Consider the following 26,102-nt stretch of genomic DNA (forward strand, 5'->3'; position numbering starts at 1 on the left):
GGCTGCTCTGTGTACCAGCAGCTCTGCTGCACCTGCTGGACAGATAGGGCTACCTTCTGCAGTCAGTGCTTAACAGCCTTAAAACTGATTTCAAGCAGAACATCAATTGTTTGAGGTGTGTTTTTTTTTGTTGTTTTGTTTTTTTTTTTTCCCCCATCCCAGTTGATGCATCTTCAGACATCAGCATCAACTATTTTGGGAACCGAGGTTATTCTGACCACTTTCTTCAAGGCAGAAAGAGAACTTGTACAGGAATTTAGACAGAGAAGGTTAAGAACTTTCAGTTCTGCTAATAAGCAGACATCACCTTTGCCCAAGAACAATATTTTAGAACTTGCAGATTGCACACACAAACACAAAATACATTCACAGCAACATTCTATTCAATTTACTCAGTCAAAGTTGTTGCTCCCTACCACCGCCAGTTCACTATGGTGTATCAGCACAAGAAAGGCAAAAAAAACAAATCCATAATGGCTCAAGAACTGATTTCTTCCTTAATTTCCTCAAGGCAGACAGGCAATTAGGATGTTAATTGGAAGATATGAACAGTGGCAGGTCGTTCTCATGTTTTTTCCAAAACTTGTTCATTCCCTTCCCAGCATACAGATTTTAAGGGGGGGGGAACAAAAGTTCTACATTTTGTTTGGAAAGCCATGAAGTTGGCACTCTTTTTGCACCTTCTCAGTAAGTGTGACCGAAGTTCTAACTTCTGGCTAACATCTGCCTTTGGATTTACAATTTCATCTTTTCTTTTTTTTTTTTTTTTTTTTTTTCCTATAAGCAGTAACAGACCCACAGGGCTTCTTTATTAAGACATTTACTATTTGCTAAAAATTTTTGTACTACATTTGATTAGTCTATAGATGCATCAATTGATTTCTCCTTCCGTAGCAAAATAGCAGAACATTAATTGAAAATCATTATGAAAATCCTTCTTCGGGTACAGCAAATGTACATCTAGCGATGAGCACAGGCACCGAGACCAGTCACATCAGACTTCTGCAAGTAGATGAAAAGCTATGAAACCTGGAGTTGTAGTGGGTAGGGGGTATTGCTATTGTTGCCTTTTTTCTGCTGCTGGTCTTGAAATGTGCAAGAACAAAAAACTGTTCTTACAATCATCTTTCAAGGACAAAAAATTATCAAGGGTCAGAAATCTGTCAGTTATAAGAGCATCCATTTTCAAGGCCTCAAGTCCTATAAAACACCTCTCTTGACGTGGAAATGAAAGGTTTAGAGCAACTCTCTAAGTGTTTTAGTGGCATCAAGAAGTTACTCCTCCTAAGCACTGTGGAAGTAATTCAAAGAGAAGCCTACTGCAGCCAGTGACTTAATGGTTTGTACCAAACAGCACAAAACATAAAAAATGGTGCTCATATCGAACACGCAGGATCCAACCATATATACTAAAAACACAGCCGAAGAGAATATCTGACGTCTCAAAACAACTACTAAACGTAACGATGGAACCCAATGCTCTTTGCAACATGTATTATTGAGCTCAAACCTAAAAGCAGCTAGACAGCTCTGTCTCAATATCCCCAAAGGAATGCTGTTCTAGCACCTGGCTACTTTAATGGCAAAAACCTTTATGATTTCCCAGCTAAGCATCTTAATGTTCAAATTATCCCCATTATTATGCCAACAGTGACCTTCAACTTACATTTAGGTTTTCTTCACTTTACTGTAAGAGTCAAAGCAAGCCAAGTAGTTGAATTATTTCATTCTTCCCCTGTAGGCTACACTTTCCAGTCCTGATCCTTCCCTGAACCAGCCCCACCTCAACTCTCCTCTCAGGGAAACACAAAGGACCAAAGCCACATGAAATACTCAAACTATATGAAGTCTGAGTTGAAACGACAGCATTCAAAACCCACCTCGCCTGTTCTTAGCCTCAACATTTATTTATTAGACCTTGCAGCCACAATACCTTGGCCCTATCCACCATTATCACAAACATTTGTTCTCCAGTTGATATTTGTGAAGTTAGTCTCTCACAATACACCCTGTAATTTTCATCTTCACACTCCAGCTTTCTCTCCCTAGATCCAGATCTGCATCTATCACAGAAATCTAGTAATACCTCCACCACTTCTCACTAAACTTCTATTAGCCTAAGCAGCTTCTGTTTCACTTAGATCGTCTCTGAATTATTAGAGTAATGCATCACGTATTATAGTGCTATTCAATAACCTCTATTTCTAGCTTTCCTGAAAAGGTCATAGCCTTCAATATTCATGTTCCATCATGACTGCTATGCTATGATCTTATGGCTGTGATATCCAGTTTATATTCTGCAATTCAAATTACTCCATTTTATACCCCAAGCTCCTGGTATTTGCACAAAAGTGTTTCAGCTTTGTTTGCACTTCAGCTGACACAGCCTTAACTGCATTCAAAGCTGGCATAGCTGTAACCGCTCGTTATATTACCCAACAATGATTTTCATAAGTATTTATTGAACTTAACTTCTATTCTAGTAATTGTCTGCTGTTCTACACAGCTACGCCACTATTTGCTGTGCTATCCTGGTTTGCCTAACTCTTTTAATGTAGACTTTAAAGAAAAAACATCATGGGCATTATGCAAATCTCTATCGTATTGCACAGTCCAAACTTCTTCTATAGCATTAGCACAGACTCTCAACACCAGAAAGATCTTTCTCTAAGTATTACAATTTGAGCTCTTTTTTTGAAAGACTTCTCCTTCAGTAGATGCATTTTAAATGGTCAAAATTGCCAAATTCTTTCTGTAGGACCAGTTCTGGAGTAATCAACAACTTGGTTATCCTGCTACCCCACTGTTCTTTTCCTCCAAGACTTGCAAAAACTCTGCTCAGTGCCAAGTGAACCTCCACACAGCTGAGCATCTTCTCCAGCCCAGGCGACCCTTCCAAAAAAAAGGAATCTCCACTGCCGCAGGGTCACTAATATGCATCTCCTAATTATCCCCCATTAGCTGGACTTCTCTTCTGCCTTTTTAGAGCCATGAGCTTCCACTGATATACTAACCACATGTTACATTGACGTGGCTGTACCATGCAAGTCTTTCTCCAGCACATCTCTAAACTTGCAAATGTAAGCAACCTCATCTCCCCACTCCTCCAAAACATCAAAGTTACGAGACCTCCAGCCTGTATGCTTTTTGTCAACCCATGACAAAGCAATGCATTAAACAAAATAGGATAGCAGGTGTCATGGTTTTGGCTGAGGCAGAGTTAATTTTCTTTACACAGGCTCACACAATGCTGTGCTTTGGATTTTTGATGAGAATAGGGGTGATAACCCACAGCTGTTTGAGCTGCTGCAGAGCAGTGCTCACACAGAGCCAAGGACTTTGCTGCCTCTCGTGCTGCCTGGCCAGCGAGAGGATACAGCCAGGACAGCTGGCCCAGGCTGCCCAGAGGGATGTCCTGCACCTTGTGGTGCTCAGCAACAGCAGCTGGGGTAGGGGAAGAGGAAGGGGGATGTTGGGAGTGGAGGCATTTATCTTCCCAAGGAACTGTTACGTGTGATGTTGAATCCTGCTGGCCTGGACGTGGCTGAACACCTCCTGCCGATGGAAAGCGGCGAGAGGATTCCTTGCTTTGCTTTGCTTCCATGCACAGCTTTTGTTTTACCTAGTAAGCTGTCTTGATCTCAACCCCTGAGTTCTGGCACTTCTACCTTCTGATTCTCTCCCACCCAGTGAGAGTGAACAAGCAGCTGTGTGGGGCTCAGCTGCCTGCAGGGTTAAGCCATGACAGCAGGCTTCGAGAAGAGACTCGATGCTTCTTTCACCTTTCCTCCATTAAGATGAAGTACATTATTACCTTCACCACCTCCTGTTACATGGAATTTCCACTGACTGGTCTTCTAAACGTAAGCACAAAGGAAAATCTCACAGAAATAAATCCACCTTGTATTTTCCTAAATATTCTCTTCTTAAAGTTAGTAAGCATACTCGTCTAGAAACAGAAAAAACTAGTGTCCTGTTAGAAACCAAAGCCAGAACACATTCAGGCTTGAAACAGGGTTTAGTCACTCAAAAGTGCAAGAGATTTTTGTTATACATTCACAGCAAAACAACACAGTTAACTTAAAGAGCTGCAAGGGTACTACCATGGTAAGATAGCTCTGAGTCTCAAATAGTAGCTTGTCACTTTTCCGAAGCAACGATAAAGAAAATCATGACAAAGCGTGAAAGCAGCAGCCACAAATCTATACTTCCATACTCCCCACATGTGAAACGAAGTCAGAAGTAATTTAGAATAAGAAACAATAGCTAGCACCATCTCTGTCACTCGGAGATGTTCATATTGAGAGAAAAACAAGCTCTATTTACTAAAAGAGAATGTGAAATAAGCACACGCAGCAATTAAGCTGCAAAGACCAAACGCTGCAGTTTCTTATGGCAGGAAACAGAAGAAGTTAATGCAAGTAGACACTATCGTTGAGTATACTTGACATATTTCTAACCAGTTCATGTGACACTTAATTCTTTGAGATTAAACTATCTGCAAGATCCTTTGCTTAAAGCACAGAAAGTTATGACAGGACACTAATTTCCTAAGAACTATTTATGAGATGATAACGTTTTCTTCTATGAGAAGAATGGTAAATCTTATAAGCATGCATTTTCTGAAGATATTTAATCTTCCATTCTTTTATTAGGAAGAACAAAAGTTACTTGCACATATTCCCAGTACAAATGTTTCCCTTCATTTTACATGCCCCTCCCATAACCTCAGTACTAAGAGTTTAGAAGTCAGATGCTGTTAAACAAGGACAAGTGGCATCTCCCCTTCAAATCTTTTCCTTTATTGCATTACAGCAATGGGAGAACAGACAAAATAGCAGCTGGTACAGTTTTCTTCTTTCTATTACTGTGTGATTTGTTAAAAACATGGGGGAGAGCAAGTAAGGAAGTGGTTGCACAGAACCGTAACAGTACAGATTTGGTTTTACCAGCAATTGGCATCAGAGAAGATGCAAATGGCTACGCTACCAAAATGCTATGTGGATCCAGTACCAAAGTACATCTGGTGGTCCATAAGTCAGAGTTTATGGACATTTTATTACTTGATCATTTTCCCAGTTCAAGCTTCATATTCATGCTGGAAAGTCAAATATAATCAGACTGCTTTATCACAAAGCTTCAAGCCAGACTATTTAAAACAGTGAGCCTGGTCTCTGGGTCCAGACTGTATCACAGAAGGTTAAAACTATAAAACCAAAATTACAGTTGCATCTTCTGAAGTGTAGCAGGAAAAAAGCCACTTACCCTTATAAAATTGAAATGAAACTCAGTCACCACTTCACTCAGCAATACAGAAATGCTGTATTGACTACTAACTGAAGAGGGAACACAGCTTCTACCACACCTGCTGAAAGGGTTCACCGTAAATTGTCCTAGGGCACTTCACTGCCATCAACCCACTCCTTCAAAGAAGTCTGACCCTACCGCATTTCTTGACCTAACCCCATTTCTTGCCTACTCAACCACACTTTTTCCTGCACCGTTATTTAAAGTCAGGCACGATCTAAGCCACAGATATTTCACCTTGACAAAGCCTGAATAATTTACCTGTAACAGAATCAGACATGTCTACTAGTAGATTTTGAAAGAAGTTAAAACAATAATCCTACAGTAAGTAATTTACCTTTGGCTTCCAAATTTTTACAGGAAACCACAGCTTGGTTCGTCTTTCCACATCTGCTTGAATGTATATATGCTTATTAAACTTCTTACAAGCAACCTTGCTTCTTGCCATTCTTAAGCATCTTATCATTTTCAATACAGCTTGATTAGCCCACATACTGACTATATTTTCTAATACAGAGGTAAGCAAACTACTGCCCGTGACTATCTTTACTGATTCCTTTTTATTCAATATTCAATTAACTCCTTTGTTTTTAAACCTAGCTGCAACTTTGGGATTACTTTGCAGACCAAGTCAGCACCCTGTATTTCACAAAAATTAAGAAGTGATGGAAGTTGCCTAAAGTTCCACCCAGACATTGTGCTCAAGCTGCTACCAATTCACTATCCATATTTGTTATGTACTTAAATGTAGTTCGCTGATGCAGGTATAGGACATGTTAAGTGGTTCTCAGCACAGAACTTCCATGCACGGATTCAAAGGGTTAAATAAAGTTCCACTGAAAACCTAAAGTAGTATTGATCATACGAAGGATTAACAGGATATATAAACGCGTGATATATAAATTAATCCACCTGGGATTCAAAGACCAACTCACTGATAGGACTTCTGGGTAGTACTAGATGAATGACTGAAAAAATCCTTCTGGATTTAGCTAGGGATTAGACAGCAGGTATCTCTCAGTATGCCTGATTGCGTCTGTATTTTTTCAGACACAATAGGAACCTACAAACCTGTTTTTTTTTTTTTAATCAATTTTATATATTTTTAAGAACACTGACCAAACTACTCAAATAGAAATGGTCCTTCCGCCAGGAGATTAAGTCTGAAATGTAGATGTATAGAAGCTAATGAGATTTACATGTAAAGTGTTTCATTTCCTAATGACTTCAGCAGTTTTTTAAATATGTATTACAGCATTTTCTACCACAGCCTACAGAGAATAAGAGATTGGTATATCCTCAGCAAAGAGGAGGAAATAATAAGGCACCAACTTCTGCTGTTGAAGAGAAGAAAAAGACAAGCAAGTCCCAAAATAAAAGAATAGGTAAGAAGAGATATTAGCTCACTGCTGTCATCATACTACCAAAGAGCTCCTAGGAAAAATTAATAAATAGAGAGAATGGAGGGGTTATTTTTGCAAATCCAGTAAGTACAAATCCATACATCCTACGTTTTGAGAATCAGAAAGCAAGGAACAGAGAACTCCAGATTTCCTTTGCAGCAGATGTCCAATTACATATCCACTCATCACAAAACCACTACAAGACCAGGCTAAACCAACATATTCCTATGTGACTATAAAGAGTCTTAACATCCTAGTATTTTATGAGATGTAAAAACCAGCGTTGAGTCTTGCATCAGTTGGACTCCAATGTCAGAAATAAATATCACCACTGATGTCTGTGCCCCAAGAACACACTCAAAAATAAATAAATAAATAAAGCTATTTATCACTGCACAGTATTAAGTGAAATTTTATTTGGAAAGAAACACAGGCTTTTGTTATTCAGCGCTAGTATGCAGGCTATAAAACTCAATCACAACAGAAAAGAATTATCAGTAAGTAACAAAGCTTGGATGATATTACTGGATCTTTGGCAGTACAAAACAGTTTTAACAGTTTCAGCAATATGATACACTTCAAAGTAGAAAAAAAACATAAGCCATAAATAAATATCACTAGAAGGGTAACAAACTACTTCACAGAAAGAGTTCTTGTTAGAGTAGGAAGCGAACACAGTGTTACGTCCAAGTTAATTCATTAATGTATCTTAAGTTACTAGAAACACGGAATAATTCATCTTGTAGTACACTGTTAGGTATTTTGCTTATTTAGGAGAAAGCCTGCAAATTTTCGACAAACTGGGAAAGAATAAGATTAGAAGGAAACCTGGAAAAACAAGAGACCAAGAGAGGATGGGGTTTTCTTTTGGATTCTTTTTTGTTTCATTTTAAATAAACCCCAATCAAATACATATACAATTTGACAACCCTCCTAAAATAAAATCCACCCATGTTTTCTCCGCTGCTGCACCTACGCTGTTTCCAGACTTGTGTTATCTTCAACAAGAAGTATAAATCAATTAAAAAGATTGACATAACTTGTTAATTACTTACTCTGCTACATGACTTAAAAGGGAATATAGTAAAAAGAGGACAACTATCACGGCCTGGATTGCAGACACATAGGTCCCTACCCCCTTTAAGGTTAGCTGATGATGCCCTTTAACAGCCTGGAAAAATACACTGGCAATTCCCAACAGTAACCAGTAGATGCTGAACTAACACCCAATTAGGTGAATGGAGTAAATCTGACCTCCCACAATAGAATTATTCCCTTAAGCAGGTATGCCTCAAAACTACTAAAAGGGTCTTCAAACAACAACAGCAGCCAGGTCATCTTAAAGTAAGTGGTGCTGAGCGCCTACTGTTTGCACATCTTTGCTTCTCTAGACAGTAGTAAAAGGCAAAACCAGAACAAGAAGCTGTAAGACACTACATAAGAGCAGCACAGCAAAAATAGCTTTGTAAGCATGGCACTCTTCACATTACCCTCACCTGGTTACAACACAAAGGGCAAATAAACGTTTGTTCCCCAATGCATGCTTACTTTCCTTTGCCATAATCACAAATAATATTTTTCACTTACTGCTACAATGCCAGAGCTCTGAGCCAAAACAGTTCTGCACTTCTATAGATGACATTAATATAGTGATGTTGACTAATGAGGTTGTGGTCTCCTCTACTTAAAATCAGTTACAGCTAAGACAGCGGTGGTCAGAAGTTCATGAAATATGCCTTAAAAGGCTTGAAAAACCCTTCATTTCAGAAAATCTGATTCAAGTGAAGATCTCCAAACAACACTCTCCTTCCCAGACCTCTGTAGATGTAGACAAGGCCACGGCTTCTGTTTTGTGGGCCTTTTTGATTTGTGGGGAAGTAAGAATGAAGGAAAAAAAAAAAATGAGAAAAAAGAGGCACAGGGAAAACACAAAGACACCAGGCATTGTGTAACCAGAAGCGTGTACCAAACAAATCTAACAAGCAGCGGTAATGGACACCTACAGTTATTTTCACAGGATTTGTATTGATGAGGAATGAACATTCACACTATTAACAGTCTTTTTATAGTTACCTTAAACTAAATCAGATTTTTCACTCTATAGGAAACCTCCCTGATACTGACAACGCATTTACTACAGTCCTCTTTAGGCTGCTACATGACATAGAGCCTATATTCTAATCATGGCCACTCCATAAGGCCAAATGGCTTTTGGATACCTCTCAAGGCTTCCCTTTTATGACTCAGGACCAGCCTGAGCACAGAAACGAGGCAAACAGTAGCAAGACTTACTACGTAATAGACAAGAATTACTTTTAAAGGCAAAACAATTACACCCAACTACCTTACCTGAATTCAGTATGCCACAACACTGACTTGAAGAAACCAGTGCTCAGTAGATCACTTCTTCTCTTTCCCTCTTCCCTACAACTTATTTTCTGCTAAGCACATAATGCACACTCACTCTGTCCTACCACTCTAACATGGAAGAGCATCAGCACCCCTAGGTAAACCTCCTCCCTACTTACAGACAGCGGCACCCCCACAACAAGCTGGGGTAAGAAATCAAGATATTCCGATGCACAATATCTGCAATTCAACACAAATGAGCCCTCTTACCAACACAAACTAGAACACCTGGCTGAGGCCAGCAGCAGCTGAAGAGCCAGATGATCATTTGCCTCTGCTGCCCTACACCAACAACCCAACAAACCCAGGCAGCAACTTCCCCAGTCACTTTGGCACAACACAGCAGAGTCCATTGCCTGCTCTCTACTGCTGTTTCATATCCCCCTGTACTAAGCCAGGGGGCAGGGATCTCGGGATGTTCAGTAATAAAACTTGGTTTAATGCCTGAATGGTTCTTTTAAACACGGATGAATCGTAATCCCTGAAGGTTATGGTTCTCCATACTTGCAAGACCACTCCTGATGGGATTAATTCTTGTAATAGCATAGCTGATCACCACCATTAAGCAAATCGAAAACACATAATCAAGTAGATAAATGTATGCAAATAAGCCATTGCCTAAAATCTGAAAGGAATCAGTGCCATGTCTAGAGGACAGTTTTGTTTTACTTAGCCTAAAATTTAATCAAAGCATTCAGGAACAAAACACATTCCTCTGTCCAGTTGGCATACTGATTTTCTAAGCCCAGTCACGTCGGTATCTAGGTTGTTTTGTCCTGCCAATCTTCTCCAGTCATGTTCCCTCTATGAGAACACCTAATCTGCCCCACCGAGTCTGATTACAGACTAGACATGGCTAACTACAGCCTGCTGCCATCCTGTTGTGCTTTCCATTCCTCAGCCGAAGTCTTTACAAGGTGGCTCTACATTTCCCATTTCTCCATGTATTTCTCATCACCTTGGTAGATAAAACAAGCCCTGGCAGACAGACAGATGGGTACTACTGATCTTGCAAATGCTTTACTTTTCAGTGAGTGATCGCTTGACTAATCAATGGCTGTGCAATTTCTAGTCCAGGTCTGCTTCTCTTACACCACATATTTCCACTGTATACATTTTGGTTAACTGGGAAGAGGCAGGGGGGGCACCTGAAAGTTAAGACTGAAATACAATTTAATCAGCCAATTCATAGCATATTTGCAGAGCAAACATTTGATATATTAGGAAGGTCGATTATATACTTAATCAATTTTTAAACAAAAGACCTCTGCTTACTCACAGGACTTCTTTTCAAATGGACAAATTTCTGATTTTACACGCTGGGCCTGAGAACAATCACCGAGTTCTTGGACAGCAAGTACAGGTTTGACAGCTTGGTGCATTTATTTTCTTAGAGTTGCAAAGACATTAGAAATGAGTCTGAACGCTCCTGCCTTCCCCAGAAAAAGTAATTTTCCATTTCCTGGATGAAAATGGCACTATAAATGGTATATTCGCTCACTTTGAAGAGATTCATTTCTGCACAGACTGCCCTGGCTGGAAGGAAAAGAAGAATGGAATAACTAACGAACAAACACTTTGGTCAGGAGACATGCAGAACCAGCAATTTATTTCCCTGCTCCTTCCATTCTACTGCTGCTACCAGCACAAATCACACTGAGCTGAATGGACAAAGGAGCAAAAAGCAACAACTGAGCAATTCGCTGATTTTTTTTTTTTTCCCATAGAAAAACTTAGATCTAAGTATTGTTGATAGAGAACATAAAAACCACTATGGAGAATCAGTCAGAAATTTTATTAAAAGCTTTCGTTTACAGAAAAATTGAAGTTAACTTTGAGAAAATTTCTTAATTAAATTCACATTCTCAGTAGAGCACCTCATGCTGAGGTGAGCTACCATTTCACTTACATTTCACAAAATAATTAAAACTCAAATTGTGAGTTAAGTATTCTTTCAGTGCTGAAGCAAAGTCTGGGGAGTACACTGAATTGTGTATTATGTATTCTCAGCAGTAAGGAGATCAAAAATACACATACACAATGCAAGCAGCCTAGGAGCTTTCATGGAGTCATCACCATGCCAAGAAAGAAAGGGCTTCTGCATACCTACAGCTCAAAATAAAGGATGGAAACGACAGTATAAGGGCTACTCCTTTAAAGAAGCTATAACTTGGCAAGCAGTAAACCAAACCCTCTTCTCAGCAACAAAATGGTCCTAAATCCCCCTTTACACCAGGGAGAGGGGTGCTGGAAGCCAATCCGAGCACAACAGAAGCAATTTACCCGAAGTACCTTACAGCTAATCCAAGCAGCACGGAGACTGTGAGGCAACAGCACAAAACAAATATAAATTTGAACAATCCCAACTGAGCCCAGAGAAATTTAACAGCCCCATCCTCCACGTTCTCCAAATCCAGCACTGTACTTCAGATCTACTTAGTTAACAGAAAAAGAGCCCTGAGGACAAAACATCTCTCAGGTTTCTCAATAGCCCTGCTCTGGCTTCAGCAGTGCCAGACTGGCTCGTCACACCAAGACAGTTGTGTCATCAGCTGCCATACAAAAGAGATGGGGGAAAACTCTTCTAGGACATTTCAGACATTCAAAGACCCATCAGCAGTATTCATTGCTGCCTAATTAATCTAAACCAGAACATTCAAAATGCAAAAACACTGAAATGATAGCTTGCCAACTAATATGTATTTACAGTAATCATGTTATACTGCAACATAGCTGCCCATAGCTGAGGTTGTCTCCTCTAGGTCTCCCAGTGTTTGCCACAGTTACGGCAGTCAGTTTGCTATTTTTCCCACATGACAGGCATCATTCAAGATGACTTCACCGAATGCTTTGTTCATCTGTTTTGTTTACATTTCTAAGTCTTCAGGTTAAGTGAAAGGCTAAGTACAGATCCAAGCATGTAGTCCATATCTATTTAAATAGATGTCAAAATTCTGAAATGTTATCATACTAAAATGCTTCCATCAAATCTATTACCCACAGGAAAGGAAATGGAGAGAGTCCTTGCTTGAGGTCAGATTTTACAGTCATTATCTGAACACAGCTCCAACTGACAGCTGCATTTTCTCCCGTTTAATTTCATTTCCATGGATGCTGATAAAACAATTAATAGACTTGACTGGTAATTTGCATATTAAAACTAAACAACGAGAAAATCACAGTAAAAAGTGGTTAAAAAATACAACAGTAACTTTTGGCCCCTAGCCTATTGGCCCAGAAAGCTGTCATTTGCCTCTTTTTCTGTCATCAGGGGACCAAGTTCCACCGAACCAATTCTGCCCCCTTCCTTTGCTGGAAATTAAAGTGCAGGAAGGGAAGAGCACCAGTGGCTGTTGGCAGGAGCACACAGATTCCCACCAGTATTGTACTCTGTACTGCTTTGGCGATTACTGAATACTCTTACCACTCTTAGTCCATATGAGGGAACCCAATACTACCTGGGAAAGCTTTGCTTGCTCCTTTGTCTTACTTTTTGTCTCCCTAGTAAGAAGAGATGGAGAAAATTAACCATACAAATGAGGAACTTTTTAGCACATTTTCATTACACTGGATTACTGTATCCATTTCATGACACTGGATTAGTGTATCCATTAACTGGATCCACTAGGTGGATACAGGACAACCAACCTGCATTTAAGAATAAGAATTTTAAAATAGTCTGACATTGGATTTGTTGCACTGTAAGCCTATAAAGGAAGAAAAACCTGAAAGCACTCCACTTCTTTTATCCATTAGCCTTTTATTTCTTGCCTGTCTACAGCACACACTTCCAAGTCTTCTGTTGGCCTATTGATGACCCAATTCTCATCTGTTAAAAAAACAAAGCATTCGTTCCATCTAACAAATGATATACCAATAAACATGCCTACTGTCCAAGTGCCTTCTCATCAATCATCCCGTTCCAGCAGGATAAGGGATCACTCTTAGTTTCATAGATTAAGGTTACATGATTAATTTTATTTATTCCTGTGGTGGATCGAAAAATTACTATCACTCCCCATTCTCTTCCAGTGGAAACAGGCAACTGGATTTATTTATTTTTTTTAACTGGCATTTAGATTATGGCTTGCCCATGGTTTTTAATAGTCACGAGGCAACTTATTTGTGGACTATCCAAATAAACTGCATGCTATTTATAAACTTATTTTTATAATGTTTGGTTTTACATTTATTTGAATGTCACATCTACACATACATATGAAGGTAATGTGAAAAAAAAAGACTACTTTTGAGATGCAGTTGAGGAGTTATTTTTGCTTGGTCATGCACATCTGGACTTCATGTTTTTAAAAGGAAATTAAAAAAAAAAAAAAAAAAAAAAAAGATAGCAGCTATCTGCCTTGCCCTGAAGTAAACTGAACCTTGGTGTTATAAGGAAAACCAAAGGGACTAGGAGAAATACAGAAATGTCATCTTTTCAATTGCTCCCCCAGCATTCCTGTCATTTCTCATTTTTCTGGTCTCAAAGTTTCTCAAACTGCCGAAAGATTTCTGCTATCAATTTTTTTTATTTTTTAATCATCACCGCCTTCAAAACAGGAGACAAAGACATATGATGAGACTGTTTAGATAAACTTTGTTACTTTTCATCCGATTTCCTCAAACAGCACGCACAACTACACTTCAAATTTTAGGCTACCTTTTCTCATGACTGAATTTATAGGATTTGTCAGAAAAACAAGCTCAAAAACTGAGGAAGGTAAAAAGAAGACAACAGAATCACAGAATCCTTCCTCAACAGGAAGGGACTATCTCAGTTTGTCCTCGGCAGGAAGGGAATTCTTCCTCAGAGTAAGGGGACTGTCACTTAACCTTCAGCTTTCTAAGCTGTCAGTGCCCACTCTTGTCATCCTTAGTAACAACTCTCATTCCTGATCCTTCATACTTAACTGTAAATTCAATTATCTCTGGGTCTCGTTATAGCACTATCTAATCTTCCTTTCTATGAGGCCAGATTTCCATCATTCCTGATAAAAGATTTCTCTAGAGCGGTGCCTCTATCCACCCTATTCCCAAAACTTTCCCAGGTAAACATGGCATTTTCTTCCATATGAAGACAGAAACTCTCTAAAAGGTTGTATCTAAAGCAAGGTTTTACTTATTCCACCAAATGTTTTCCAGACAGAAACCCTATATTTCTGTGTTGAAAGGAAAATAATTGACCTTCCTGTATTTAGTGTGAAGAACAACATTACAATAATGTGAAGAGCAACATTACAACAAAAAACACCACTTTTAAAGAAACAAAGAAAGAAGTGCAGGTGAGCAAAGCTGAACATATGATTTCATGATATAGTAATACATAGTTCTAATCACATCATTAAGTATTTCTTAGTGATGCTGTGTTTTGTCTGAGCTAAATAGCAAACTGGATGGGTAAGAAGCTCAGAGCACAAATAGGAGAGCCCCTGCACCTCAGTAAGGGTACACGAAACCTTGCCAGAAATCTTTTTTAAACACAGATATTTAAACAATAACAGCAAGACTTGGTCTGAAAACCACCAATCTGTTCTGTTCTTAATAAGGATAAAGATTTTAAACTGAAGACCTTAATCAGGGTCAATTTCTTGGTCTGATCTGAACCTTCTGTTCTAGTTTGGTCACCAACTATGACCAGCAAACTGCTCTGCAGGGTGACACTCTTAGGAACATACATTGAACAAGATGACTGTCACCTCATGTCCTACTTCTACAAGTGAGGTACAAAGCTGTAAAATATCAAGTGCCAGGGACAGACCAGTGCAGAATTAAGAACCGTGCCAGTCCAGAGCTCGCTGTAGCACTGACACAGATGACAACTTTCAATTTTCTCAGGATTAAGGTAATTTAAAAATCAACAAATATGGGTCTCAATCTGAATTCAGTGTGATTTAGTGTTTATTTAGTTCCAATGTAATCTAACTTCTGGCAGACACTTAAAAAGGAAGACATCATGCTCTACCCATTAAGCAGGGAGCAATCAATAAGCATCAAAATTATGGCATTATGAGAGATTTCTTACCTACCTCATTTGCAAAAATGATCATACATTATTTCTTATTACACTGAATTAAATATTAACAGCCCTTAATATTACTCTTAACATTAAGAATATTCACATTTTAAGTGCTAAATTCCCAACTGAAAGTAATATTGTAAAATTACTTGCAAAAATAAAAAATGGATTGAATAACTTCCTCGTAATAACATGAGATGGAAGCTGAACCTAGCTGCTGTTATCAAAAATCACTGCCCCACTGAGCTCAAAGATAAACACCTGCACACAGTCCAATTCAAAGCATTTAAAATATCATGTCAGAGGCACAAGGCAGTAGTGCAACCAGACAAAACAGGAAAACTCATTACATACTGTTAATTTATTGTAAGCAGCAGGTGTTTCTCATGGGAACATTGATTTCTTCCTTTTGGTTTCACAGGTAGCTGTGGCATGCCTGCGTTTTCTCCCTTGCTGCCCATGTGCCCTTTAAATACATTCATTATACATGAGCACTCCATATGAGCCTGGACAGCTCAGCTCTAACTTCTTCCCAACTATAGTAAAAGTCAGTGACTAATGCATCTAAATATAGCAGTAACAGCAATTTTTAAAGTAATGCTACTATTTGCAAATATCACATCATACGTTCAGTAACAAATTAGGAAGCCAAGCACAAGTAGAAATATTTCAGAATGAAGGCTTAAAGTATTACATTGATTCATTCTGAATTTAGGTTAATGGTGATTTTCAAGTTTTAGATTTAGCAGCCCTAGTTCCAGCCCAGCCTCACAAACTTGCACCAACACTCATCTTTACTCAAGCAGCTGAGGGTTTCCCTGGACTATCCAGGCATTGCCCTCTGCACAGGCTTCTCACGGGCTAATGAATACGTTCGAGTGGCAGCGCAATAACTGACAGGGCAAGGCTCGCAGCCAAGGCAGCATCCACACCATCATGAATTGGGTAACCCAGTGCGAACCGTTTGATTGCACGAGATGATGTACTGCTCCAGCTCACTCAGACATTACCCAGAGGCCACCCCTCCAAAAAAATAGGTTTTTAACAATCTGTGAATTTCTTTGAATGTTTTCAGTGTTAAACAGCCCTGGACCTGGACTCATACCTACTGAGACTACGCTCTGCATACAGAGCTTCAAAATCCCCCCTGCCTCTCCTCCCTGATCTCCTTTCCTGCATTTAAAACCCCAGGAGCAGTATATAAACAAACACATGCTCCACTGGCTGCTGTAACAAGATAAATAAATTAATACAGAAGAGTTTTGAGCCCCACCCCCCCCTTCATTTTTAGATACCTAAGCATATTTTCTAACAATCCCTATTTCATTACATCTATCATTATCCATAAATGAGATAAGGCTTTTTTCTTCAAGAAAAATTTATTCTATTAGACTTACTGGTAGAACTGAGAAAAACAAAGTTTAATTACCCATATATCATCAAGAGCAACTGAGAGAAAAGGTAGTTTTTCACCTATGGACTACCTAGTAAGTACTAGTAGACACATCATAAGTTATTTATCTTCCAGTAAACGAGACTGCTCTCTCCAGAGTCAAAAAGAGAACACAGCCCTGGCTATAGATCTCCGCTTTCTCCTTATTAAGAAAAGGACAAGTAAATTAAATATTTTATGATGAAAAAAGGAACAAAGCATCAGCTAGTTAAGATAAAAAATAACTTTTGAGTAACATACCATTTATACATTTTTAAAGTAATGCCAAAGAACGTCCAGAACATTCCCTTTCTAAACTCTGTTGCACTTGTAGGCAAAGTGTTAATCTCTGTAGAAAGACTAATGGTTTTCCAACATATTTCATTGAGAAAAGGGTTGACTAAATTAGATTTTTTTTATTTTTTTTATTTTTTTTAATTAAGTTGGTCCCTTGCCTGGAGCAGCCAGAGTTGTTTACCCACAATGGCCATGAAATTCCCTGTGTTTGATGGTTTAATTATCTCCTCCTTGCCTGGTAATTCTTTTAAGGCATTTATTTTTTTGTGTGTGGCATAGCAAATAAAGCATTATCTGTCTGTCTGTCTCTGTCAGGTACTTGCACTTCCTATCCCCCTCTCGTATGATCATATTTAGGTCAATGGATTACAGAGCCTTCATTTCAAGCATATAGTTTAAATTTATTTATACTGTATTTACCTGGTCCACTGCAGTCCATGACATACACTTGTATACAGACACTTCCTACCTGTAGATACTACAAGATCTGAATTTTGTTTTACTGGTTTGATTCTATCAACTGTCAGATGCAGGCAATCCTACCACGAAGAGCAGGGCAAGTTGCACTCAACTCCCACCTCAGCTCCAGGTCCTGGCTTACGCTGTCTGGTCCTGTAAGCAGCTTGGGCATGATGACAACTAGGTCTGAAAGCTATGAATATTCTTCACTGGGATAGAATGGAGACAGCATTACTTGAACAGAAACAGAAAAAGCTGAAAGATAACCATGTGTGAAAAAAACAGCAAAAACCAGTATCACTGACTGCATTAAGAGAACAAGTTAACTCAAAGTCTGTGACATACCACAGCTTCCTTCACTAATGAACACAGGCATACTGAATAGTTCTTATTAAATTCCAAAAATAACCATGTGCACCTTTCATTAAAAAGAATAAATAAAATCTGAGCTGAACAATACACAGGAATAGATTTCAAATTAGCCCAAGGTCCACTTGACCGACAGTAGTTCTAAATACAACTTACACTGCATCTTCCTTCAGACTTGAAACAAACGAGTTATTATGAACAAATTAGAACCAACTCGAATCTTTTCATCTCCCAGATAGCCACCAGGACTGCCACTGCAGAACAGTTTCAAAGGCAAGTCCTGATCTGAAAGCTTCCTGTTAGATGTCCAGGAAGGAGGCATTAGAGACCTTACGAAGCCAGAACACTGCCCTGGGCAGGCAAAAGAAGCCAACAGATAAGAAAGCCTGACTTCTATGTTTCACATTGTATGAACAATGCAAAACACAAAGAATAGGGAATATTATTGTCGCTAATGTAAACAGTAAAAGAAAATCAAAAATGTTTTTTTGCCAGATCCTCACAAATCCAAACCAGACTCCTAAGACACTCCACGACCCAAACACACCCTGTCACATTCCCTCCTCACCCAGGGAATTGGTCTCACAAGCAAACATTAGGAGGCAGCCAGCTCGTCCTCCCCTGGGACGCACTGAAGTTCTCTCAACACACATAGGGACTAACCAACCTTTTTACAGCTCCCCAGAGGTTCCCTGCTCTGCAGACACAAGCTCTCCTCCAGTTCCTCACTATCACTCCCACAGAGGGGCATCTTACCTCGCCTGTCAAGGTGTCAGTATGTCTGACCTACACGCGAGTCTGAGCCTCAGCCCAAAGAGGGTTTTCAAGATGGGATCCCATGCTTGCTCCCAAGGGACCAGCACTTCCATCTCCCTCTGACTATCCTATCCCTTCTGTGCATTCCCAGAATCAACACCGAACGGGTGTCATTACTAATATTTATTTTTTTTTTTAACTAACCTAAGACACTGAAAACTGTTTTGGAAAACAAATCCGAAGGCCAAGATCTCAGGGTGCTTCCACAAGCTTCAGTGAACTTGCAGCACTGCAAACGAGGTCAGAACAGGCTCCCATCACTTCGGGGAGGTGAGAGATGTGGGGACATTGCTGACTGTACAACAAAGGCTCTTTTGAATTATTTCCCACAGCAGAATCAACAAATCATCTGGATGTAAAGCTGAAACGCTGCTCCAAATACAGAAATGAAAAACTAGGGTCATAACTGACTGGCTGGTATTGTCTTTTAAAATTGCCCAAAAATACATCTTCTGCTATATTTTCAGTATTCTTGCACTTCGTAATTGGATTTTAATAAAATATTTCTGCCTTAACCTTCAAACTATAGTGGGAGACATTGCTCTTTCAGAGCACAAAAACAGACCCTCAAAGCTGATGTTTTTCTGAACTGAAAAGGTATCTGACAGGAACACAAATTCCCACAGGCGTGGGCTAGATCTTCACCACTATTTTAAATAAAATAGTACTTGAAATAAAATAGTCCAAAGTCACATATGTTTTTGTTGTTGTTGTTTTTTCTTTTCCCCTGAACTGGAGTAGTTCATGAGGACAGAGCTATGCTTTTTATTATTATTATCAACAAAAAGATGTAGCCACAAACCTCAAGTAAAATCCCACTTTACCTGCACTTTGTTTTTTTGATGAAGTAGATCAGATAGAGGAGAAAAAAAGTAGATCACTGCTTCAGGCAAAACGCTCAAGTATGTCATTCCACTGCAATGTACCAAAATTGACTGGTAAGGTTATTTCAGCAAACTGGAAGTGAATAACCATAATTTTATCTTTGAAAAAAGAGCACAATTGTTTTGTGTTCACTTGTTGATATAAATCTTAATAAATATTCATAGATAACTCTAGGACAATCTGCTCAAGAAGTTGAGCACATGCTGAATTAGGTATTTTAAATAATTATTATAAATGTATCCTCTCCTAGTAACATGGAAACAGTTGTAACATGTTCCTTAACAACCCTCAGATCTGTTTAAATGAAATAGCTGACAAATGCTACCACCTGCAAGAGCTGTGCAAGGCTTGGCTGTACTAGAAGCACAGGTGCACGACTTGAGGTGGGTTGGCTTCCCTTCTTCCCCTCTCCTCAGGAGAGAAGGGACTTGTTCCCAGGAGCTCCTGAGCCTCTGCTTGCTTACATTAATCTGGGACTTGGCCCCTCGTTTGCAGGATTAGTATTTCCTCCACTTTGCACTAATGACCACAGGTAACAGAGAAGGAAGGTATATCTACAGCTACACGCAGACAAAAAGTGGGAAAAAATAAAAAAAATAAAAAATCTACCTCCCTTGTAACATCACTTTAGCAAAAAGGATAAACATGAAGAGGTACTTTGGCAGCCTGATGCATTTTTGATCACACAGCACTAATGGGCAGGACACACGTGGTAGCATCTACAGCACTTCGGCAGCCATGAAGCTCGTTCTCAGGAGCAACATTTTTGAGAATAAATAGGTGGACCTCAAACTATAGCCCAGTGCTAGCCCAGAAAAAATATACCTGCAATCCTGGTGACAGACTTTCAGGATAAAATATATTTTTAAAAGTTACATTACACACACCAGAAAAAAAGCAACCAGGACTGAGACCGTCACACCTGCACAGATCAAGCCTCCTCAGTCTTTATAGCAAAAGGGACAAAGGGATTTCAGTTTCCCATGATCACGGTTGGAGGTGAGAGCATTGGACACAGCATCAGACAGGTTATTTCTGGAATACTTTTTATGGAGGTTTAAAATAAATTTCAAAGACTGCCATTTAATCTTGCTTCGGCGTCTGTATTCCTTTCACCCTGTGAGTCAGTTGATAACTTCACAGAATGCTTTTGTCAGGTTCCCATGCTTCTTTAGGCCAGTCTTCAGCTGCAAATTGTCAGAAAACTCCTACTCACATCAATATGAGCACCCACAACTTTTTTTTATTATTATTTTGAATACCCTGATGTTTAGCATGCTTTTTCATTTGTGCAAGTTTGCCACAGCTTGCCATTCCCTTAAGAATGTTGATGAAAACCAACCAATTAAAAAAAACATCTGTTTGCTGAGCCAAACTGATCACAACTGAGGTTTGGTACCTATGCTTACACTTGGAGTTCACACGACAAGTAAGACTCCAAGCTGCCAAGGAGACCTTACACAAAGTTTCCTTCACCACAAGGCATGAATGATACACATTAAAGTCGAATTTTAAACAGACTACCTAAAGGTTTGGGGGCACTAGTCCCTGTGTCACTCAGACCCATATACACATATGCAGTATGTCTCCAAGCACGGGGTTAGTGGAACATCTGCTTTTTCTGCTGGTGAATCTTGCACATCATCTACAAAATACTGACAATACGGGTACTGGCGGTACCTATGTTTTCTTCCATGAAAAGCATTATAGTAGCAGCAGAAAAGCAAGAAAAGGGAAGCGTTGCTATTTTAAAGTGTTTTTGTATCTTCTACTTAAAAGGAGGCACTATTTCTCTAAATCCCAACTTCCAATAGTACTTCCTCAAACGTATTCAGCATCTCATGAATTATATTTACCGTCTGCCTAATTTGCCACCACATCAGTTACTGATTAATTTTAGTGCAAAGTGCTACATATGTTTACATGTATATTTTGACAGCCGGAGTATACTGAATAATCCCAGCACATGGACAGCTTCTCTTTTTCCAGTACGCAGTTCCAAAGACACTATTGTGACTAGGCTTCTCTTTTTTGCCAGAGAAAGAAAATCCAATTTATTAAAATGTAAAGCTTTCATGGTGTTACATCAGACTGCTTTCTAATTTTACTTGCAAATATGTAACAAAGCAGTCGAGCAGTTGCATAGAACCTTTACAGGTTGGGTCCTCTGATCCCCCTTGCTTCTTATGCTTCAGTGGGGAAATGTTATCGCTAGGCTATCACATCTTGACAGTACAAAAACTGACTTAAAAGTTTCTTGTAAACGTTCTTTTCTCCACCTTGATCCGAATTTATCAGACACTGCTAAAAGAAACTTGGGAAGCACTCTACGGTACACCAACAAAGGATGCATTTTGCTCCCAAGCATCAGTCCTAACCCCAATTCTCACTGAAAATCCCCTTTAATGCTTGATTAACATTAAGATACATTTGGGCTTTTTGAGTTAAATACATCATACCCTTTAAAGATGATTGACATCACAGTGACTGGTTTTGTGTATGTAATCTCACACATGTGCAGATACTTTCTGTACAGCATAGACAATAAACTGTAATAGTACCTGCAATTAGCCATCAGTAATTTACCCTGGAGGTTATGGAGAATTCAATTGATTTTATGAAAAAATAATAAATAAAAAATCATATCCTTACTAGACCTATGTAAATGATAAATAGCCCTAACAGAGGTACCAAATATCAAAATGAAGTCTCTTCTATTGAACAGTCTCATCAGTTGATGCTTTTGTCCTAGTTTTAAAATACTCAACACTTTCAAATTATACACCTGGTATGCCTAAGCAATAAATAACGCACAAGCAAGTTACCAAAGATTAAACTCATTTACAATATGTCAGTGAGCTTACAGTAGCTGCATAAATATATTTTCTTAGCTGAACAAAGTCAACTCAAGACAAATTTAGATAGTGAAAAATAAGTGACTTTATATTTTACAAGAGTACACGCAGCAAAACCATGCAGAGCTCCAAAACGAGCCACGCGAGGGGTAGCTTCTGCTGGGTTTGTTACGAATCCAAATGACTGGAGGCTTCTTCGTATTTTGCACTGCCACCTAGTGTAGACTGTCCTCGTATTTTCCAAGCTTCCAGCAGACCATCAGCACCTGAGGTACTGAAAACCAAAAAACTTCCATAAAAATAGCAGACACCGTTTTTGTTTTTATTACTTGGAAACTATCAATTGCTGGAAGGATAAGACTACAATAACCAACTTAAACAAAATTTTTCTAGGACCAAAACCTAAAAAGATATCTAACACCAGCAGCAGGAAAGCCAAAAACAAAAACAAAAAAAAAGCCTAGAAATGCAACAAAGTAAAATTATGTACTTCTATTTTCAACTCAGTGGCTAAATAATCATTAGATATGATTCATCTGGAAAAACATTTCATGTAGATTCCCCAAATGAAAACTAAATTAACACAGGTTTAGCATCTGTGCTTTTATAGAAACTACAGATGAAATTAAGCAGTATTTCTCAATAGCAGGTCTAGATTTAGAGTGGTTATTTCAATGTATTTTTTTAAACCAGGTGTTGCTTCATCATTTACACCCTTTGCCTTTACTCCAAGGTTTAATCACTGGGTCGCTGCCTGATGAGGTCGATCACACTGCTCTTGTGGAACGAGCTGCTGTGCAGGACTGCAGGGAAGTTGGCTTGATAATCAGCTTCCCCCACTGAGCCAACAGTGCCGTTTCCAGCTAACACAGTGAGGCTACATCATGCGGCCATCCTACAGAAGCCACACGGATGGTACCATGACAGACAGCAACTTCCTGATTATTAATGAGAAAATGTATAATAATTCTCATCAATCAGAAAGGTTTGCTCTTTGGTTTTGGTTTTTTAACTACTTGAAGAGGAAACCTTATGCTCAACATCTAATAGAGCAGCTCCTATTCTGTTTAACAAATTCTGTTTTCATCCAAGGTGTAAACTCGACCAACTCATTAAAAAGACTTACTCCAACTACGTCGCTACAGCAGAGAAAATCATTTCATCCTATAAAACTCAGTTCCTACTTGCCTTTAACTGTATACATGTACACGACACAAACAAAACCCAGGCAAAGTTGCGCTGTTACTGCTGCAATAGAAACGCTGCACAATACCAGCGGGTTGATGCGCTCTGCTTAATGCTCCATTTGCACAGCAGTAAATACACAAGATACCAAGTCACATTTAGCTCGTAGACATTTATACCTATTTTCATGTTTCTGAGTCATTTTCTTAACAGAAATAAGCACCTTAAGTACCGTGCATCCTACTAGCATTGCTGTAATGTGCCAAGATCACAGATTATGAATAACTAAACAATACAAAAACCTGATGGTACATGAAAAACTGTCAAAATACAATAAAAGCTTATTTGCCACAAGAGTTTCTCTCTTAATTTTCCATTGTACATCTACCCCTTATAATTACAAGAAAAGCTGGTCTTCTTAAGGCCTCTTATTAAGAGATTTCACTCTATTTGCCAAACTCATGTTCTTGCAGCAAGCAAGAAATTCATATTGGCAGGTGTACAGCTAATAGAATTAAGCAAATCAATAAAAATTAAAGTGTTTTTGTTTTGTATATATGAAAAGTTCAGGAGAAAAACGCTGTTAAGTAGTTCTGCTCCCCAGTCAGACACAGCAATTGGACTTTACTACCATACTTAGAACAAGTTTTCTCTGAGGTCGCAGCATAGGGTAAAATTTCATAGAAACAAGATATACAGTGAGCAGAAAAAAATCCAAGAAAACACAGTTTTCATTTCTAATGCCATGGCACATAGTAACGGAGTACTAATTCAGCCTGTCAGAGAAATGAACTTGATAAATAGCATCCTGTTTACCATGCTTGACACATACTATGTTGAGTAAGCACCTTTAGCTTGTGTTGTCTTTTGAATTCTCATTAAATAGAGCCTTCTTCAAAACTAAAAACAATCCAAATGAACCTGCAGGGCAAACTCACGGACCAACAGGAGGAAGAGGCTTAGTTTGTTAGGCTGAGGCAAAAAGCCTATTAGGATCCCTATCTATGGAAATCAATATTATCCTCCCCTGCAGCTACAGACTTGAAACTGCTGTAAATTAAAAAAACGTCCCCTGCCCCATCTCTTCCAGATTCAGGAGGAGGGCAAGTTCTGTAGAACTTGAATGTTGAACACTGTGGAAGCAGAAATTGCTCTACATTTTTAAGCTGTACCTCTGCAGACATTGACATCTAGCATTTGAAAACTCATTGCTGAAAGGTGTAAGAATGATAAAGTGTGAAGTTATCACTATAAACTTGAAAAATCTACAGAGTAAGGGAACACAATTTGTTCTATTCAATCCCTCCTGAAACAAATTAATAAACATACCATGTGCAGCGCAATATGCCCACTTCACTTGTCAGTATGTTATCTTGCTATACCTTGCCAAAAAGGTACACAAGACTTGGAAGAAATGCAATGCATCCTGTCTCCTAACAGCATTTTTTATTGCACAATGCATTGTATGAATCTTGTTTGCTGTTCGAGATTCCACCTGTCTTCAGTTAATTTATGATGATAGAAGAAATGGAAAAAAAAACTCCTCCTGAATTGATCTGCAATGGAACTGGACAAATTATCTGAATGTACCTTTATACATTATGGGGAAAAATATAAAGAATCCTCCATCATTCATTTATACTTTTTCCTCTTCTTAACATTCAGCTTGCAAGCATTCAACATAGGCTTACAAACAGCAAGAAACCAAAATTCAAACCTCAGCTCCTTTTACATATTGCCACCTTGGATTTTGTATCAAGACAAATAAGTCTTTCTAATTAGTCCTCTATCACCACAAAGACATTTATGAGCTAAAGTCCATGTACAAACCTTGCGCAATCCAGCCAGCCTTTTCAGGGTCGCATTAGGTTCTCTATAACAGATCAACTACCAACTCCAGAAGAGCCTGATAAGCTAACTGACCAGATCCTTATCTGGCAAAGTTGAGGAAGAATTAGGCATCCCTTAAGAGAAAAAGTCCTTCAGGGCTGGAACAGCAAAGTCAACTGTGACTGCTCCTGAAGGACGAGACATAGAAACTGGGACGAAACTGGAGAGAGACTGACAGGTCTGTAAGTGAAATCAAGAAGCTGGGGAGGGCTCATAAGCCTAGACAAGCAGTAAGCAAAACCATGGGCTTGCTGAGGCCAGGGCAACCAGCTCTCCCTGATGAAGCTCCAGCCCTGCTCCCTCCCTCACCCCATTTTTGTGTTTTGAATTTTCAAGTTCTTTTTAAAAGCCAAGGAAGAGGGCCTCATTGAATGTGATTTATATCAATCCAGGTGATTTTACGAAAAGGTATCCTTTCTCAAAAGCGTGATGAATAACAAGTGTCATTCATCACCAGTAACAAGAAAATATTAACATAACACAAAAGAATAATTAATAGGTAGTTATTCGAACCAAAGTAGTCATTCCCCAAAATTTTCATCAATCACAGAACATGTGGCATACTGCAAAGCTTGTGAAAATATAAATTACTTAGGAGGAAAAATATAGCTAACTGCCCAGAAGTTAAGGAACACTAATTGAAGTTACCATAAATTGTGAAGAGATTTCAGTGCTGGGAGTAATTGCCCACCTTCCTCTTTGCAAGTTATCTTTTACACAAATCCAAAAGGTGTTGTTTTCATATTTCTCTGCACAAGTCCTACGCTAAAACTATCTAT

The 26,102-nt window shown here is 38.9% G+C and overlaps 1 protein-coding gene and 1 long non-coding RNA gene across 12 annotated transcripts in view; both read right to left on the reverse strand.

The window, feature by feature from the left end:
- INPP4B (inositol polyphosphate-4-phosphatase type II B) overlaps positions 1-26,102 on the reverse strand; it is a 303,375-nt gene that overhangs the window by 269,267 nt on the left and 8,006 nt on the right. Inside the window, exon 1 of one of the 11 annotated variants that reach the window (XM_084516568.1) lies at positions 9,060-9,206. The exons of the other annotated variants lie outside the window; for them this stretch is intronic. The gene's annotated coding sequence lies outside the window, so the exon portion shown is untranslated. Of the gene's footprint in view, positions 1-9,059; positions 9,207-26,102 lie in introns of those variants that run through there. 11 annotated transcript variants of the gene reach the window in all.
- LOC311435500 lies at positions 22,316-25,313 on the reverse strand. Its single transcript, XR_014692176.1, has 2 exons — positions 25,264-25,313; positions 22,316-22,522 (listed from the first exon to the last, which is right to left on the reverse strand). It is a non-coding gene; the product is annotated as an uncharacterized lncRNA (long non-coding RNA).

The sequence above is a fragment of the Aythya ferina genome (assembly GCF_964211825.1).
Source record: "Aythya ferina genome assembly, chromosome: 4".
Taxonomy (NCBI): domain Eukaryota; kingdom Metazoa; phylum Chordata; class Aves; order Anseriformes; family Anatidae; genus Aythya; species Aythya ferina.